We start from the raw sequence: 20,952 nt of genomic DNA on the forward strand, positions 1-20,952 counted from the left end.
GGAGACGGTAAGCTCGGTGCTGCTGCCATGTGGTGTCGCCATGTTTTTACGTTCAGTGGCAGCGTGACGGTAGGAAACCACGGAAACTCAGCGGAGACACCGGAGCTGTCGGCTCAGGTGGAGGTGGCGTCTGTGAACAGTCACCGTGGTAACGCAGTGAGGAGGAATGGAGCGTTACACTGATGCTGCATTCACCTGCAGTCGGGCAGACGGCCGTCGCTAACAAACCAGATGTCATTTTAGTCACAGAAGTCCAGAGAAAGACGGTAAAACAATACCACATCGCCATGACAACATATTGTCAGGTGTATTGTTCTGCCTCGTGCTGACGGACCACTTGTTTACATAGAGGCTTGTTTATGCCGCTACCTGCAGCGGCTGTCGTCCGTCTGCCGTCTGCCCGATTTCACCTGAATGCAGCATGAAAAATACGATTAAGTTGCTTGAGATATACAACCACACCGCTAGATCGGAGTAATTCTTACACAATGTACCTTTAAATACAACTTTGCAATACACAATACACATTAAACGAGGGTTATGTGTATAAGAAAAGTGCACACATGAGTCACTCGAAAGCACGTTGCAGGGTGATGGAGGAAATACTCCTTAATACTGCTTTAAGCAATCCATCCACCACCTCTTCACTGCTACTTTAAACCTTTGTTTCGAGCTGATTAATTTAATTGATGCTGGGAGACTGTTCCACACTAAAGCCCCACTATGAGGCCAAAGGTGCTTTTCCCTACTGCTGTTCTGAAAGTCACAGTGTTGACATTATATAGGCTTGCCCTGGTCCTGTAGTCGTGAATATTGTTAACCCGCCTGAAGTAATCTTTAAAATAAGAGGCTGAGTTATTGAATAGGACAGGTTCCCCAGAAAATCTGGAAAACCTGGAAAATGGCAGACCAATTTTCCAATCATGAAAAACACATGGAAAATGAGGGAGGAAAAAGTCAAATATCCTGGAAAAGCTTAAAATGTTTTACCACATCATGACATCAGCTACCAGAGCTCTATTTGACTGTTTCAGAGCCTGCTAAGGATTTCGTTTCCAAAAAAAAAAAACATGTTGGTGCTGTCCTATGATAAATTTGTCATAATGTTTTAGCATTTAAGAGATTATTTCATAAGTTAGAGCCATAGACTGCACATCTTTAAATCAGACTTCTGGGAGAGAGAATGAGAGAGAGGAATAAACATAGAAACAAACTGATTAAATCTACAAAATAAGGCACCATTGTCAAAAAATACCACTTCTCCAAAGCTGCTGTTCTGTCTCTCAACCACTAGAGGGCAGTAAACACTCAGGATTACAACTACAGGTGAGACACACAGGTGAATAAAACATATCAGCATGAGAATTTCCAAGTTTATCACTAACATTCAGACAGTTATTTTTTTGTGCTACAAGTTTTTTCTGAATTTAAGTTTATGTAAATGAGGTCATATCTAATTAAATATGCACTAATATTCATACATTTCCAGAACAGAAATCTGAACAATGGATAAAGCTGCTGCTAAAATTCTTATTTTATTTTGTTGACACATGTGAGTGAAAAGTTTTTACAGAGGAGATCTTGGATATCTACTTTTCATCACTCTGTAAATACATACTGAACAGGGACCGTGCATATTGATGAACACTGGTATAAAATACTACAGTAAATATGTCGGATTGTAGCCGAGCCGCTAATTTGCATCCGTAGTCCCTAATAAATAAATAAAATACGACTAACAGTACACCACAAGGAATAAAAACAATACAATAAATAAAATTCAAATGGTGATAGACACTACACAGACAGAAAAGGAAAAAACAGCAAATAAAATATGGAACACAGCACTCAGACAGGACAAGACAATGATACAGCATCGAAACAGCACAACAACAATGAACAATCTGTCACCAGCCCTTAAAAAACATCTCATGTCTCCATGTTTGTAGTAATAAAATGTTGTATAAATGAGGCTGTGAATGATATATCAACAATCCCCTCTGTAAAAACCTTCAGGATATAGAAAGGGATCAAAGTGGAAGGTTTGGTGTCTGTAAGAGCTGCTGAAGTGGAGATTTCTAGCTCAGAGTCTAAGAATAAACGACCTTTAATTATAGATTTGTTTTGTAAAATAAAATAAATTGTTATTGTTAATGATACTTTTACAAAGGAAATGACATTTTTTGGAGCCAACATCATTGTTCAGGAGAGAGAGAGCTTTACAACGACACCTGACATGACCTGGGTCAGACTAACTTTTGGTGAATTTAGGAGAAATTTATCAATGAAATTTAACAAAATGAAGTAAAATAAAAACCTTAATGTGGATTTTTTACTGTTTCTTTCCTCTAGTCCAAAAGAAGACATGATAAGGAAGCAAATTAGCTCAAAATCTCTAAATTGACCAGTGCATTAAAACACAGTCTCGCCTTAAACCAGACAGAACATCATACAAACCTTTATTCATTCATTTATTTATTTATTTTTCAAAGCAGCAGTGGGCTTTGTCATGCCGACCCTCGTCCATGTGTGAAAACAGTCCTGTCATTGATAACATAACACTAACATGAAGATAAACCCGGTCACTGAAGAGTAATAATACCAGTAGTAATAGATAACCAGTCAGTGTGGATGTTGCCGGTGGTGAACGTGGAGTTACAGGTTCTGACTGGTGCATTGTGGGGATTCTGCTTCGTCAGCACAAACCCAGCAGGATGGGACGGAGAGAGAAGGTGCACAGAGTAAAACAAGACAGCACAGGAAACAGGAACGTTTTCCTCCAAAATAAGAGCACGTGGAAGGATTTTTTTTAAGACAAATGTAAAATGCAGAGAAGCAGAAAAACTGTTTTAATTTTAATGAGATGAAGTGATGACGTTTGATGTATTGTAGTATATTCATGACATTAGTGTCTTGTGGTGTATTTTGCATGAATACACTGTGTTTAACATGAATCAGAGAATCACTATTTGTGATTAACAGACAACACTGACCCCCCCCCTCGGAGCTGTTTGGGTCCTAAAGGACTGCAGTGAAGTTAGGTTTACTGTAAGTGTAAAGGGAAATATGGGAGGAAAGAAGGAAGGCAAAAAGGAAGGAAAGAAAGATGGAGGGAGGGAACAGATTGGGTCAAAAAGGAAGGAAGGAAGGAAGGGAGGGAAGAAAAAAGGATTGTGGAAAGAAGGAAGGGAAAAAGAAGGAAAGAAAGATGGAGGGAGGGAGGGAACAGATTGGGTCAAAAAGGATGGAAGGAAGGAAGGGAGGGAAGAAAAAAGGATTGTGGAAAGAAGGAAGGGAAAAAGAAGGAAAGAAAGATGGAGGGAGGGAGGGAACAGATTGGGTCAAAAACGAAGGAAGGAAGGAAGGAAGGATTGTGGAAAGAAGGAACGGAAAAGGACGGAAAGAAAGAAAGATGGAGGGAGGGAACAGATTGGGTCAAAAAGGAAGGAAGGAAGGAAGGAAGGGAGGGAAAAAGGATTGTGGAAAGGAGGAAGGGGAAAAGGAAGGAAAGAAAGATGGAGGGATGGAACAGATTGGGTCAAAAAGGAAGAAAGGAAGGAAGGAAGGGAGGAAAAAAAGGATTGTGGAAAGAAGGAAGGGAAAAGGAAGGAAAGAAAGATGGAGGGAGGGAACAGATTGGGTCAAAAAGGAAGGAAGGAAGGGAGGGAGGGAGGGACGGAGGAAAAAAGGATTGTGGAAAGAAGGAAGGGAAAGGAAGGAAAGAAAGATGGAGCGAGGGAACAGATTGGGTCAAAAAGGAAGGGAAAAAGAAAGAAAGAAAGATGGAGGGAGGGAACAGATTGGGTCAAAAAGGAAGGAAGGAAGGAAGGAAAGAAGGAAGGAAGGAAGGGGGGAGGGGGGGAGGGAGGGAAAAAGGATTGTGGAAAGAAGGAAGGAAAGAAAGATGGAGGGATGGAACAGATTGGGTCAAAAAGGAAGGAAGGAAGGAAGGAAGGAAGGGAGGGAGGGAGGGAGGGAAAAAGGATTGTGGAAAGAAAGATGGAGGGATGGAACAGATTGGGTCAAAAAGGAAGGGAGGAAAAAAGGATTGTGGAAAGAAGGAAGGGGAAACGAAGGAAAGAAAGATGGAGGGAAGTTAGTTTTAAGTTGGATATTTGACAGACATTCGCTCCTTCTTCTCAATACATAAAAAATTCATAGAAAATATAAGATGTGTTCAAATGCAATAAAAACAGGTGTGTGTCATAGAGGAGGCTTAGATCTTCTGTCCTGTGTTGAGTTTGAGCCAACAGGTCACATGACCTATTTGGATTGACATCTCTAAATATTTATTATTAATTTATTTCATGTAAATATGAGCCTTATAGCTCAATAAGTCATGTGACCTGTTGGCTCAAAATCAGCATAGGATGGTAGATCTAAGCCTGCTCTATGATACACACCTCTTCTTATTGCATTTGAACACATCTTATATTTTATATGATTTTTTTTTTATGTATTGAGAAGGAGCAAAATATGTCTGTCAAATATTAACCAACTTCAAACTAACTTCCCTGCGGTTCCTAACGCTCCATTGATCCGTATCGTCGTCGTCGTCTGCGTTGCACCGACCGAGCACCGTCGGCCATGCAGCACTGCAGAGCCCCGGCAGGCTTTTATTTTGGAAAATCAGACAGAAAAACCGCGTTGAACCTCAGCCAGCTTCACACTGGTGGTCGATGGGAGACACACACACACACACACACACACACACACACACACACACATACACACACACTCCCTTACTCTCTTAAAGCGCCCCTCCCTTCCCCTTCAGCTCTTGCAGTGGAACAGACCGAGCTGCTGCAGCGACGCTCCACCACTCTGCATCACCACAAACCAGAATCACACTCCAACTAAACCAAACCTATAGGGAAGAGCTGAGGCGCTAGTCCACCCTTTTTTTGTGTGATTTTTATACATTTACTTTAAAATATCATCAGATTGTGTTAAGATTTTTGTTTTTTCTTCATCACAGAGTTCTTTTTTTTTACTGCTTCAGTGGATTTTACCTCCTGTATCTCCTGCAGAGACATGATGAGCGTCGCCCTGCAGCTGCCCGTGGACTAGGACTAGACTAGGACCTGCTGCTGCTGCTGCTGAGAGTTCGGTGAGAATGAAAACCTCCTTGTTTCACATGTTGGCCGAGTCAAAACCTCCGTGTTTCACATGTTGGCAGAGTGAAACATGTGCTGCTGCTGCTGCTGCTGCTAGAGGAACTCTGTGGGTGTGTCGGCTCGGCTGCATCTCACCTCCATCCTCATCCTCATCATCACCCCCCCGGCTCCTTTGTCTGGCTTTGATGCTGCTGATGCATGTGGGGAATTCAGGATGACACTCTCTGTATGTGTGTGTGTGAGAGAAAGAGAGAGGGAAATGATGTCAGCCATGCTCATACATCACTGTGCGTTAATTATGTATAAAATAAGGGGCTGGATTGGAGGAGTCATTTGATTTGATTTGATTTTTATTTGTCTCAAACAAGCACATCAAAAGACAAACAATCAATGTAACAAGAAACAAAACAACAATGATACTGTGCAAGTATCAGTCATGTTGCTTTCATGGCGTTACATCCCGTTTCTGACGCTCCGCTGCCTCAACGCTGGATTTCTCTCCCTGACAGACGGACAAACACAAGCAGCAGCAGCAGCAGCAGCAGCAGCAGGAGGAAGAGGAGTTGAGCTGAGAGAACTGAAGGAAGAATGATTGATGAGACTGATCATCATCAAATGTCTAATTCTGTCTGACTTGATAAAAATAGTTCTCATTTTATCAAAGCTATAAAAGACAGAGGAGGAGGAGAAGGACACGTCCCGCCTGAGAAGCTTCAGCCTCTCTCCTTGATTTCTTAAAAAAAAAATCTTGATTTATTTTCAGATTAACCCTTTAACACACCCTCTAGAATCTACACACAAGTACAGATGTGTGTTTAACCGTTTAACCACCGGTTGGTTACTTTCTCAGGGTTTTTTTAATCTTATCTTAATCTCTCCAATCTTTGGATGTTGTTTCTGATCAACAGTCTCAAAGACAAAGATTTGGATTTAAAATGACGTGAAATAAGGACAAATGGGAGAATTGATGCTGAAAACAAGAAATTTTTATTGTTATTATTATAAATTAATTGAACATGGGTGGATTATTATATTATTGGTGGATATTATTTGATTTAACATGTTAATACAACATTAAAAAAAAGAAGAATTATTAATGAAACCCAACCAACAAACATAAAGCTCCATACAGTATAAAGGTAGATGTTTGTGTTAAAGCTCCATACAGTATAAAGGTAGATGTTTGTGTTAAAGCTCCATACAGTATAAAGGTAGATGTTTGTGTTAAAGCTCCATACAGTATAAAGGTAGATGTTTGTGTTAAAGCTCCATACAGTATAAAGGTAGATGTCCATGTGTAGTGTGATTATAAAGCAGCTCTAGGTTCTATATTAATACTGTGAAAGTATCAAAACCTCAGTCCACAGAGAAATGCACACAGCCTGGATTCAGAAACTGAGCCTTAAAACCAGCCGTCAGGACTTCCTGTCACTTTGTGATGTCACAACTAAGCCCCGCCCCCTCACCACCACCTGGACACACCATCCATCCAACAACAACTTTGCAGGATTTGGTTTCTCTGAGTGTTTTATTCTGAAATCTGCTCTGTTTTTATTGGATCACTTTAGAAAACACTAGTCAGCCAATGAGAAGAGAGCCTCCTCCTCCTCTCTTCTGATATTTATTTGCTGAATTGAAATGAATTTTAATGAGTTTTTTTTTTTTTTTTGCTGCATTGAGGTGTTTTTGTGACTTCTGTGAAAGTTGATCTGAGCAGACTCAAAATCTGCTGATAATGAAACTCCTGCCTCTGCAGTGGGCACCTATAATTATATACAGTATGTGTGTGTGTGTGTATGCGTGTGTGTGTTTTATTTTTCCCACTGGCCTTACAGCACTTTGATGTCGGCCCTGAACCGACCACCTAAACAGAGCAGAGAGAAACCAGCTCTGCACCAAGACAGTGTCTGTGTCACCGCTGATGGACGACACGTAGAGGCTTCAGTCTGCTGAAGGGATTTATTCTAAACACACATTCAGTCGTCAGAGCAGCGTTTCCTCAGCAGGAGGAGGTGGACAACCAGGGCCGGCTCTACGCAGGGGCAAGAGGGGGCAGTGCCCCCTCAAATAAATGTCTTGCCCCCTCAAATCCAAATTTTAGAAGTTGAGAAAGCACATTTTAATATACTCAAAAAATGTGTATATTACACATTGATAAAATTATCTGCAGTAGCACAAAAATCCGCCGAAAAAGGGACACTGTTATTTTCTAAAATGTTCTGTTCTTTTTTCTTTTTTTTTTAGTATTCATAAGACTACCTTTCAGTTTTGTAAATCTTGACCATAGTAGACCCCCCCCCCCTCTTCTCAGAGTACACCAGAATGCTTCACTCACATTTTAAAATCACAAAAATGTTCTGGGGGGGAAGCCCCCACACTCTAAGAAATGAAATTGCCATGTTGTTCATACTATGTCACTTTGTTATGGTGAAATTACTATAATTATTAGGTTTTTACTTAAAACATAATAAGGTTTCTTTGGAATAACGTAATAAAATGAGATGTTAAGGCTACAAAATACAGCATGTTCAAACTAACATAACTATCTCAATTAAATCAGACATGCACGCCCACGCAGGTGTCAGACATGCGCAGTAGGGTACTTTCTTTCACTTTCAACCGTCACTACAGTGCAATGTGCTCACAGCTCTGGGGGAAGTCAACGTCCTTAAAAGATTTGGTAAGTACAAAAGTTTCCTAAATAATAGTGTTAAACTGTACGTTGTGCCAACCGACGATAAGAGTTTTCAGTTTTTATTGCACTCAGTCATTTTGTTTGATAGAGTTTAGGTAATTGTCATTGCTAGCTTAAAATGCACACACGGTTTCTTGCTAACGTTAGCAACGTTCTTGTGGGCTCGTCACTTGGCATAAAAAAAAAAAAAAACATGCCGTCAACGATTTTTTTTTTTTTAACTTTATAACACCTAACAGGAGTGTAGCTGTGGTGTTTTTGGTTACACAGATCGTGCTGAGTGAGTGATAGGTTTGTATGCAATGTGGAAAGTTTTAGCTGTTAGCCCTGCAACAGACATGCAGGTGTTGTGGATACTAAGTTAATTACACACGTTGTGGGTCACGCTAAGCAGATGTGACATGAAAATTAATTTCAGAAACTCTGGTTTAAATAATGTATCAGTTTCAATAAGTTCTGTAAATGTGACGCAGGAGTGTTTTGTGTTTAGCAGATCTGTGCTTTTAAAGTAGCCTACTAATGTTAGGCTACTTCTCTCCCATAAGGCTGTATGGCAATGTTGGTGATTAAAATGTTTATCTCTGACGTTTGGTAGGGATAAATTAGTTCAGGGTGTACCACTGAAATATTGTGCCACTGTTGTAAGTGTAACACTTCGATAGTTTTTTTTTAAATGTTAGGCTATATCATATTGTAAAAATCTCTCTTCTTTTTAGGCTCTGGATGCAGGTGCAAACGTCACTCCTACCAGGTACCAGTCACTAAAACAGATGTTTATGTTTACACTTCCACATTATGTGATCATTTTTGGTTTCATGTGAAATTCTGTCCTATCTGTTGCAGGTAAATGCAGAGTCCACCCACTTTACCACCGACTCCCTGCTTTTGACCCTTGTGACCCAACAGGATGATGACGGGAGGGGCAACAACACGCAGTATCAGCCCAATCCTGGTAGCCATGGACCAGGTGTGTACCCTCAGCATTTACTCTTAACATAAAAAAGCTGTTTGGTATTACTATATTTAACCTCTGTCCCTTGTTTTTTGAGTTTGAATCAAGTTTAAATGCTTTAGTCCCTTATCATAATCAAATTCATTATTATTAAAGCAGAAGTAAGCGATCCGGTCGTTTTGGCTAATGCTGCGTTCCAGGCAGGCTTTTGAAACCGTAAATTACAGCTTCAAGTCACAACTTACGACTTGTTGTGTTTCGTGTTTTTCCGACCTGTTTTACCTGTGAAAGTCACTATAACGGCCACTCGTAACTTCCGACCCGTGAACTCGTACCAGATCGAACTGGTACGACTTCACAGGTCGGAAAAACACGAGTTACGGGCTGCCTTGAACGCACCATAACAGTCCTCGTCCCTACGTCACCACCACATTCACGCGCATCCCTTGGCTGCACACACAGCCCTTCATGCCGTTCTCTCTCCTCATTGGATAAAAACTGTAGGATACGATAAATGTTTTCTCCTGGGCTCAGAGCAGAGCAGAGGGACTGACAGACCCGTGTTTCAGTTCAAACACTCTATGTAAGTGATTGCTGTCGGAAGATACAACTATTTAAGACTTATATTAACACAAATATATCACTCACTTCTGCTTTAACTCATGAGCATCTATCATTAACATAGTTTTTAATTCAGTTTCATAATTCTATATTCCTCTAGTTTATGTCACTCTTATGTTACTAATCACAAATCAGAAACCATTTAAAAAGGTTTATTAAAATCTGTTTTTGGTCTCCCACAGAGGCCAAGAATCGAAGAAGACCGGAATGCATACTTAAATGGATATCTTGACAACCTTGCCAAGGAGTATATGGTAAGTTATGACACTGTCGATCAAACATAGCTTTAGATTTAGTTGATTAATATAGAAAAATCTTTTTTTAAACACTGTTGACATACAATGGGTATGGGGAAAGTATTCAGAACCCCTTAAATGTGTCACCATTTGTAATGTTGCAGCTTTATGTTAAAAAAAAAAACACTACCCCATCATGACAGCACAAACCCACAATTTTAGAAAGTTTTGCAAATTAATTAAAGAAAAACTGAAATATCACCTGAACGTTAAGTATTTAGACCCTTTGCTCTGACACTCACGTAGGTCATTCAGGTGCCGTCAAATTATTTTTTTCATCTTTGAGATGGTTCAACAACTTCATTAGAGTCTAGCTGTGTTGAGTTAAATAGTTTGGACATGATTTGAAAGGTACACACCTGTATAAAGAAGGCCTTACAGCTCTGAGCCGAACAGTTGGAGAAGAACCTTGGTCAGAGAGGAAACCAAGAACCCAAAGATCACTGTGGCTGAGCTCCAGACATCCTGTGTGGAGATGGGATCAAGTTCCAGAAGGTCAACCATCATCATTACTCACAGCCTTTCAGTGGTTGTTTGCAAACTCTATGCAGCCTTTCATGTGTCGAGTACTGAGTAGAGACTTTCGTCCATCCACTCTTCCATACTGACCAGATTGGTGGAGGCTGCAGTGATGGTTGAACTTCTGGAGCTTTCTCCCATCTCCACACAGGATCTCTGGAGCTCAGCCACAGTGATCTTTGTCAGAGTAAAGGGTCTAAATACTTATGTTCAGGTATTTTATTTCAGTTTTTCTTTAATTCATTTGCAAAAATTCCTAAAATTCTGGGTTTGTGCTGTCATGATTACTTGTGATTTCCTGACAAGAAAAACACAATTAAAAGTCTTATTCTTTTAAGACTCAATCAAATGCTAATACAAAATAACATTTATAATACATATGATTAATACTGTTTCTTTCTGCCATTAGGATGCTGATGTTGGTGGAGTGGGAGAAGTGGAGGAAGTGGATTTGGAAATTCACGCTGTGTAAACGAGAGGGAGAAGACGGAACAGATCCGCCTGTGGATGTTGGCATCATCGTTGAAGGATGTACAGTGCTACAAGACCTGAGAGATGTGGCAAAAGGCTGTGCAGCCCCGTTGGGTCAATCGACGTATTGTTTAGACATGATCTATCCCAAGAACCTGCCATGATGGAAACAAGTTCTCTACTACGGTGCAGTTCATCAAGGACAAAGATTGCCAGCAAGACTGTGGATAAGAACTGTGCTTGGCTTTCTGATGATTCTTACTCAAGAAAAAAAAACCTGATGTTTTTGGACTGTGGACTGATGCTGGACGCAACTGTTAATCTTCAACATGTTATTTTGTTTGTCTGTACTTGTGTTTGACACTCCCACCTGTGGTACAGAGTTGGATTCCATTCAAGTGGAGGTCAAAGTAAGATTATTTGCAGTAAATTATGCAGTATTATTTAGTTGAATAGTCACACACACTCACGCACATACACACTTAGCAGCATCCACACATGCAAAATCATCATACAGCTACAAACATTCAGCACACAATGCAGCATACAACACTCATACAGTACATTAACATAAAACACCTTCACACTCTGAAACATAAATAAGAGGTCAACAGCAAACATACAACTGATAAAAATGCATTAATGTTTGTGATTGTAAAGAAAGCCACATGTTTGGGGATATTGGTCAGGGATGAGTGTTGTTACATACATTTAGACTGTACTCATGACTTAGTTATTTGTAATAATAATGCTTCCAGTCCTGAGTAAAATAAAGGATTAACTGAATTTAAGAAACTTAAATTGTATTCATTTGAGTCATCGTATTAACACAAACCTAATAATATGAGTTAAGTAAATTGAACTCAATCATATTAAGTTAATTGAATGAGGTGTCAGTAAAACCAACATAACATTGTTGTGGTTATGCCATTTGGTGATATTATGTAGCTTTAAAGTAAGATAGTTAAGTTGGATTTACTTAATATGTGTTATTCACATTAATAGTATATTGCTTTTCCTATTTAAACAACACAGTTTCGTGGGACCGGTTGACATAACTCGGTTAAGTAAAACCAACATTTCATTTCTTAGAGTGCAGACCTCCCTACAGGGGTTTAGCTACTCACCTTTTTCACCCCCTCTGGGTTTGTAATGCATCTTCAGGTACATGCACCCCTAACCCCCCATATAATGTGGCTCTTTGCATTACGACAGTAACAAATTTGGGCTCTAAGACCCTGGTTGGCCCCCCCAGCCCCTAGTTGGACAGGTCTGAAGGTAGAGGCTCTAAGACCCTGGTTGGCCCCCCGGCCCCTAGTTGGACAGGTCTGAAGGTAGAGGCTCTAAGACCCTGGTTGGCCCCCCCGGCCCCTAGTTGGACAGGTCTGAAGGTAGAGGCTCTAAGACCCTGGTTGGCCCCCCGGCCCCTAGTTGGACAGGTCTGAAGGTAGAGGCTCTAAGACCCTGGTTGGCCCCCCAGTCCCTAGTTGGACAGGTCTGAAGGTAGAGGCTCTAAGACCCTGGTTGGCCCCCCGGCCCCTAGTTGGACAGGTCTGAAGGTAGAGGCTCTAAGACCCTGGTTGGCCCCCCCGGCCCCTAGTTGGACAGGTCTGAAGGTAGAGGCTCTAAGACCCTGGTTGGCCCCCCAGTCCCTAGTTGGACAGGTCTGAAGGTAGAGGCCTGACAAAGTGCAATCCACTTCTCCAGGTTGGGGTTGGACACATAGCCAACAACCCAATTCAATGAAGTTACTATAAGCACTGAGAAAAAAAAGTGCTGGAGCTTGATGTGTTCACATGATGCCCCCTTCACATTTCTGACTGCCCCCTCATATACGCTGCCTAGAACCGGCCCTGTGGACAACCCCGACCATCATCCACAGTTTAATAAAAGCTCTGTCTCACCCCGGCATGAAATAAACATTATCAAAGCAGCGAGTCGTTACGCTGCTGCTGCTGCAGAGCTGCAAACAGCAGACTATACTATGGGATGGCGGCTTTAATGGTCATTGCTTCCAGCTAATTCTCCCCCCTGACTGCTAAGTGTCCAACGCTGCTCGACATTAATCCTCGGCCACTTCCTGAAAAAGAAACGAAAGCAACAGCAGGTTAATTGCTGTGGGAGTCGGCTGGTTAGACCTCCACACACTTCCATCGATCTCTTTCATTAAAGACCTTCACCCTCTCATCAGCGCTGACTGAGTGACGGGCAAAACTAAAGTGTCCTCAGTCTCTAACAAAGACTAAACCACATGGAAACAACTTCAACACTCAGATAAGAGCTCAACTTCTGCTTTGTACCTTTTAAAACGCAGAAAATAAAACTGTTGATCACATCCGCAGAGGCTCTGAGTCTCTCTTCTGATTGGCTGACTGGTGTTTTCTAAAGCGATCCAATAAAAACAGAGCAGATTTCAGAATAAAACACTCAGAGAAACCAAATGCTGCAAGTTGTTGGATGGATGGTGGGTCCAGGTGGTGAGGGGGCGGGGCTTAGTTGTGACATCACAAAGTGACAGGAAGTCCTGACGGCTGGTTTTAAGGCTCAGTTTCTGAATACAGGCTGTGTGTATTTCTCTGTGGACTGAGGCTTTGATACTTTCACAAACACAAACATCTACCTTTATACTGTATGGAGCTTTAATACAAACATATACCTTTATACTGTATGGAGCTTTAATACAAACATCTACCTTTATACTGAATGGAGCTTTATGTTTGTTAAGTCAAATTATCCTTTAGAGCCAGTTTAGAGTTGCTTGATTTCAATAATCCACCCCCTGTTCAGTTAATTTACATTAGTAACAAATATTTCTTGTTTTCCGCAACAATTTTCCCATTTGTCCTTAATTCACGTCATTTTAAATCCAAATCTTTGTCTTTGAGATTGTTGATACAACATTCAAAGATTGGAGAGATTAAGATAAGAGAAAAACCTGAGAAAGTAACCAACCAGTGGTTAAACACACATCTGTACTTGTGTGTAGCTTCTAGGGTTTGTTGAGGGTTAATCTGAGTGGCAGTTTTGACACCTGTCAATCATCAGGCAGACAGAAAATGAACAACTGTGTTAAAAGACACAACAACTGAAGGGAGGAAGTCTAGGAAGTACTATTTCCCAGAGTGCATTTCACCAACGAGCCTGTGATCACAGAGCTGACAGGTGCTGTGCTCGGTCCAGGCTTTATTATTTATTATTACATGGTTGAGATCACACAGCTCTGCAGAGACAGCAGCTGAGGCTTGTGGGTATTGTCCTATTTACACTAAAATAAAAGCTGAGAAACAGACTTGAAATAATTTAAACTGAATAACACTGAGATAAAACATAAAGAAAAGTTCTGAGTTGTGGAAAACGAAATCTAACTCTTTATAAAGTGATGTTGTGATTTCCTACGGTGGCCCTGAAAGGCAAGAGCAACTTCTCTTTTGAAGTTTTTTTCTATTTTTATCCTGAGAGGCAAGTTTTATCTTTTAATTATTTAAGAACTCAAAGAGCTTATTCGATGCCCCCACCTAGGTTAAAGGGATAGTTCACCCAAATTTGAAATTTCGCTCATTATCTCCTCCCCCTCATGTGGACTAAGGGCTGGGAGAAGTTTCAGAGTCCTCCGTGGCTTCTCTGAGTTACAGGGGGTCTCGGCGTAGCAGTGCATGTCCATATGACGGTTGCAAATGGATACCAACTGTCTTTGTAACAAAAAGACACACCAAAAAACATCCAAATACCTCCATGCTGCTCGTATGTAATGTCCGTCTTGTATTGAAGCCCCGAAATGCAAAATTGTCCCGAAAAAAATTAAATAAGTCCATATTTCAAGCTTGTTTGTAGCGGAAGCTTCTCTTCCCAGTTCGTCCAAATTTGACGAACCGGGAAGAGGAGCTTTGAGTTAAAGATATCCCTTTAACAATGAAATATCATAATGTCAAAAGGAAAGAAAACAAAACATACAAATGAACAATCAGAAGAAAAAACAGTCAAAGTAAGTGAGAAGTTTTACATTTCTTTTCTCTGGGGTCATGGAGGTCGTGGAGGTCATGGAGGTCATGTCCGTGGTGTCCGTGGTGTCCGTGGTGACCGTGGTGTGGAGGAGGTTTCTGCAGAGCTCCACCTCTAACGTGTTTTAAATTACACTGCAGCTCCGCAGCTCGGATGGCCTCGGGCCGCCGGGGAGCTGCAGCGTATCGGGACTCATCCCCGAGCTCAGAGAGAAAACACTCACACTGCATTTATCAGCTTTTACAGAGCAAAGTAGCTCTGCAGTGTTTGGTCCCCGGGGGGAGGAAGAGGAGGGAGTGGGGGGGGTAAGTCATCAATCGAGTGGTGGCAGGTCATTACAATATTCATTGTGCAGGTGCTGCGACAGTTTTGGTCCAGATCTGCTCTTTAAGAAGCCGTTTGTCGCTCACATCGACCAGACTCTGTCCCACTGACCGGCTGTAAAACCATCTGTCACAATAAGAGTCTGCTACATCGTTATATTTCACATTAATCTGTACAGTGATGTTGTCATGATTTATGTTTGGGTTTTTTTTCCTGAAAGGTGGGAGGTTAAATGTAACCTTGTGTTGTGAACGTGTGTTGGATTTATAAAAGTCGTCAGTAGAGGAAAGTGAGCTATTTATATTTTCTTATGATAACATTAAATATTTACACAGGTAACAGTCAGATTTAACATCATGGCGTGGCCGTTTGCAAACGTTAGTGGATGTTACCATGGAGATCTGCATCAGATCTGGTGAGAGTGTGTTGTTGTGACAGAGGCAGGTGTGGAACAAAGTTCATTTTCTCCTGATTTGTCTGAAATTTGTCCATTTTAGTGTCAAACTGTTCAGAAGAGATGTGTGTGTGTGTGTGTGTGTGTGTGTGTGTGTGTGTGTGTGTGTGTGTGAAGTCCAGTGACTCTGGAGTGAAAGAATCGACCATAATCTGAGTTCATGTTCACTTGACCAAGGGGGCAGTTGTCGGTCTGAGAAGTGAAGTCACTTCCGTGTTCAACAAACTGCAATCCCCTCTTCTTCCTCTGGGGGCTGGTGTCAGAAAGCAGCATTCTCCATAGACCCCCATGTTAAAATCACCGACTTTACATCCTCAATAAACATGTTAAAAGCCTGGTGTCAGAACGTTTTCTGGTCTCAATCGATAGTTTCTACCCCCGCACACACTCTGAGGGGGGGGGGATTTTTTTTAACTCTACCGTTTTACTGTTATTAGGTTAAAATTCTGGCCAATTAGGGCGCGGAAACGTTGAGTGACAGGTCCGAGCAGCTCCGTGGACAGCTGCTTCGAGGCCAGTGGGCGGGTTCTCGGCCGGCCAATCCAACATGGCGCTGTTCAGGCCGCCATGTTGGAGTCACAAAAACGACTCCCCAAAACCAATGGGTGACGTCACGGATGCTATGGCCATGTTTTTTACAGTCTATGCTCAAGACCTGCTGCTGCTGCTGGTCTCCTAAAGGGGGCGGAGTCACGGTCTGCTGGTCTCCTAAAGGGGGCGGGGTCATGGTCTGCTGGTCTCCTAAAGGGGGCGGAGTCACGGTCTGTTGGTCTCCTAAAGGGGGCGGAGTCACAGTCTGCTGGTCTCCTAAAGGGGCGGAGTCATGGTCTGCTGGTCTCCTAAAGGGGCGGAGTCATAGTCTGCTGGTCTCCTAAAGGGGCGGAGTCACGGTCTGTTGGTCTCCTAAAGGGGGCGGAGTCACAGTCTGCTGGTCTCCTAAAGGGGCGGAGTCATGGTCTGCTAGCTGGTCTCCTAAAGGGGGCGGAGTCACAGCCTGCTGGTCTCCTAAAGGGGGCGGAGTCATAGTCTGCTGGTCTCCTAAAGGGGCGGAGTCATGGTCTGCTAGCTGGTCTCCTAAAGGGGGCGGAGTCACAGCCTGCTGGTCGCCTAAAGGGGGCGGAGTCACAGTCTGCTGGTCTCCTAAAGGGGCGGAGTCACGGTCTGTTGGTCTCCTAAAGGGGGCGGAGTCACAGTCTGCTGGTCTCCTAAAGGGGGCGGAGTTATGGAGAAACCCACGGGACACAGAGACAGGAAGCTGACATGTAGTGGAGCGTCTTGTCTCGACGTTTTTTGTTTGCGAGGCTGTAGCCGCTGCTCGTGCTGACAGCTGACTGAGGGAGATGCTTTGGTTGGGTTTAGGCAATGAAGAAAGGAGTTGGTTAAGTTTAGTAAAAAGACCAGGTAGAGGCTAGACAGGCCAGAAGCAGAATGAACATTATATGTCATTAATATTAAAGCAGAAGTAAGCGATCCGGTGGTTTTGGCTATCTTCTTGTCAGCAGATGGAGTTAGTATAGCAGTCCCCGCCCTCGTCATGGATCTATTGGCCCTCGTCCCTACGTCACCACATTCACGTGCATCCCTTGGCTGCACACACAGAGAGGACTGCCCCTTCATGCCGTTCTCTCTCCTCATTGGATAAAGGAAGTATACAAGAAGTTTTCTCCTGGGCTTACAGCAGAGCAGAGTGACTGACAGACCCGTGTTTCAGACCAAACACTCTATGTAAGTGATTGCTGTCGGAAGATATAACTATTTAAGACTTAGATTAACACAAACATTCCGCTTAGCCTACTTCTGCTTTAAGTATTTGCTTGTTTTGCAGTTAATTATGCACAAAAAGGAAAAAAGGATCAATGCGCATTGCGCACTGCACAGCCTCCGGTTCCTTTCTGATTACATCCGTCGGAGTGGGGGGTTTTTCCCAATAGCCTTTTTGGAAAAGTGGGGTCTTTAGAAAAAATAGAAAACCTCGATATTACGATGAATGGAAGTCTATTTTCAGAAAGGCGGGGTGTAACCGGCTGATGAGGCCTCCGTAGACCGCAGGCAGAATTGAGACACAGCCCTGTGACCTCGCTATAGCGGCGTTGGTTCTGTGGGTCGGAACCAACGAGCTGTTGATGTTGTACAGGTTGTGATGTTGAGAGTCAGTAAACAACGGAGTCTACTCAGAATAAATCTTAATACGCTCTAACACCTACTCTGTAATTATCCACTCCCGGTGTTTACACTGCAGAGAAGTGACTGACAACATAATCCCCCCTCAGCCTCCGTCTGTTCCTATCTGCTGCTGATAGATAGATGACTGTACCTCCCTGTTCCTGCTCTAAGTTTAACACGGCGCTGGGCGATGGGAGTCCAAACCATCAGTGACCAGCGGGACCCGAAACAAAGAGAGCGAGCTCGTGTCCACCTACACACGAAGCAGCACCAGCAGCCAGAAACCTCAGCAGCTGGCAGCCGGGACCAGCTGAGTCAGCAGCCGGATCGACCCACACACACACACACACACTGGATTATAAATAATGTGGTGCCTGAGGAGCCAGAAACTTTCTTCTTTTTCTTTCCTGCAACTTTAGAAACCGTCGTGCTCCTCACTTTTCTGACTCGTTTAGTTGCCAGTGATTAAGAATAATCACTGAGCTGCAGAGTTTGATTAGAGAAGCAGTTTTCTCACCACAAGACGGATCATTAGCTTTCAGCCCCGTCACCATCGTGATCTTCTCCTGCAGATAATACTGGAAGTAGATGTTAAGTTTGTTATTTATTTATGCTTTTTGCAATTTATTTATCACAATGGTGACTCAAAGCACTCTTCTCTCCTAGTGCACCATCCCAATCTGTTTGTCTGGGTGCCGCTGTTGGACGACTGGTTATGCAACAATATGTGTATGGAAGAAGACACAGACAGACACAGTCCATTCAGTATCTATCTCTGCTGTTGTTGGGACGATAATAAACCACTCGTCCTTGTTCTCCGTCTTTGTGTCGAAGAAATCCTGAACAAACTCACTCCTTGCTCTCATTTTCATATGCGAGTGTGTGAACTTGCCCTGAAGGAGGCGTCTGTTTCTGACAGCGAAGCAAAAGAGGTTTTTCTCATACAACATAACAATGCAGCAGTTTAATATTCTCTCTGAAATCTCCTGACTCAGGACGCTGCATTTAATAATAACTGCAGTTATTATTAAAGACAAGGAGGAAACAGTCGACACATCTGTGGGATTATTGCTTTTAGAGCTGAAGAGAAACATAAATCCTCCACAAACGAACGAATGTCTGAAATGTACGTTACCGTCCTTCTTGTTTTTGTGATGACTGCAACGTTTCACTGGTTTTTAAAGCTTTAAGATCAGATTCTTTCAGTTCAGGTTCATTCACAGAGCTGGCTGCTGCTGCTTCAGGTGTTCACATTTAGTTTGGATTCTTACGGCCCTCTTTTAATCAAACATCTCACCCAACCTTTGCCAACATCGAACTCGATTGATGCTGATGCACTGATGTGGTTTAAACTGTGCAGATACAGTTTGATTTGAGGGGCCGTGGTTTAATTAGATTGAATGATGTGTCGACTGTTTCTGAACGTCTTTCAGCAGGAGAATAAAAATGGCTGCAGAGCCTCTGATGTTCCACCTGATGCAGTTGATTCAGACAATTAAAGGGATAGTTCAACATTTTGGCAAATTGGCCCCATTGCCATAATCCCTATAGTCATAGCAGTAGGTTCGGTACCTTTAATTGTCGGTGCAAGCTGTTTTTAGAACGGCGGAGCAGAGCCGTGAGCTGCTCACAGCTACGCTACGGAGGCTCATTATGGGATTTCTTGGTTTCCCTCATCAAACTCATCAAATACACAATCCAACAAAATACAAACATTTAACACATTTAATATTTGTTTTAACCTGCACCACGCTATGAGATAATAACGGAACATTACGAGACTGAGCCGTTTTCGAGGTAAATACAGAGACTGCTTGCTGAAAATCTGTCCCTGAACGCAACTCGCAATTTCCCTCTAAAACAACTCTGTGAGGTAACGTTGTGTTATTATCTCATAGCGTGGTGAATGTGCAGCTCACAACTTGTCCACCAGAGCGTTGTGGAGTTGTTGGATTGTGTATTTGATGAGTTTGATGAGGGAAACCAAGAAATCCCATAATGAGCCTCCGTAGTGTAGCTCTGAGCAGCTCACGGCTCTGCTCCGCCGTTCTAAAAACAGCTTGCACCGACAATTAAAGGTAACGAACCTACTGCTATGACTATAGGGATTATGGCAATGGGCCAATTTGACAAAAAAGCCGGGTTCAGACTACACAGTTTACTTGTCTTTCACGATGGTCACCATGTCAGATTAAACCATCACAGTGGCATAAACTCTTGCCGTGTCTTGGTCGGGAAACTGGCAACATTACAAGTATCACCCCGACCAATCATCATTCATGACCGATCACGACTCTGTTGTGACGCCTCCCCAACGGCCTGAACTTGTACAAACTGTCAATCATGTAGCGCTGTGTGTGATAGCGGCCTTTTGCTCAGACATGAAAAATAAGACGAAGAAAAAATGGTAGTGGACTGACTGTCTGTTCTTCAGAGAGAACATGAGCTACGTTAATGAATGTGTTCACATCAAACCATTCACTTATACTTCGTACATGAAGCACATGCTCAGTGGGTGTAAAAACTGCAGCAAAGCGTTCTGTCGTCCTATTGGTCGACATCAAGATTCACGTCGTAGGAGATGTCAGACTATAGGTGATGAGTTGCAAAAATATTCTAACATGCTGGACTTTCTGACGGGGCGTCGTACAGTGTCTTAGATGTAAAATTGCTGGTCAATTATGTCACAGTCTGGGGCCGCTGACTGGCCTTTCCGTCAAAATAAAGCAACAAGCTAATAAAATGTGGTGAAACCTTTTAATTTAAAGCAGAAGTAAGTGGTCCGGTCGTTTTGGCTAATGCTGCGTTCCAGGCAGGCTTTTGAAATCGTAAATTACAGCTTCAAGTCACAACTTACGACTTTGTAGCGTTCCAGGCAACCCACTCCTGTTTCTCCGACCTGTTTTACCGGTGAAAGTCACTATAACGGCCACTCGTAACTTCTGACCTGTGAACTCGTACCAGATCGAACTGGTACCACTTCACGGTCGGAAAAATACGAGTTTCCTTGAACGCACCATAACAGTCCTCATCCCTACGTCGCCACATTCACGGCGTTCCTTGGCTGCACACACAGCCCTGCATGCCGTTCTCTCTCCTCATTGGATAAAAACTGTAGGATACGATAAAAGTTTTCTCCTGGGCTCAGAGCAGAGCAGAGTGACTGACAGACCCATGTTTCAGACCAAACACTCTATGTAAGTGATTGCTGTCGGAAGATACAACTATTTAAGACTTATATTAACACAAATATATCACTTACTTCTGCTTTAAAGGCTATAATTTACAGGAAAATCCCAGAGCCATAACGTTAACCCTTTTCTTTTATTGTATTTAATTTG

At 42.5% G+C, this 20,952-nt stretch overlaps 1 protein-coding gene across 1 annotated transcript in view; it reads right to left on the minus strand.

Moving 5' to 3' along the window:
* mvp (major vault protein) overlaps positions 1-20,952 on the minus strand; it is a 204,868-nt gene that overhangs the window by 127,802 nt on the left and 56,114 nt on the right. The gene's annotated exons all lie outside the window — the stretch shown is intronic.

This window comes from Trachurus japonicus, chromosome 8, assembly GCF_045865225.1.
Source record: "Trachurus japonicus isolate A0001 chromosome 8, Traja_1.0".
NCBI classification, from domain to species: Eukaryota; Metazoa; Chordata; class Actinopteri; order Carangiformes; family Carangidae; genus Trachurus; species Trachurus japonicus.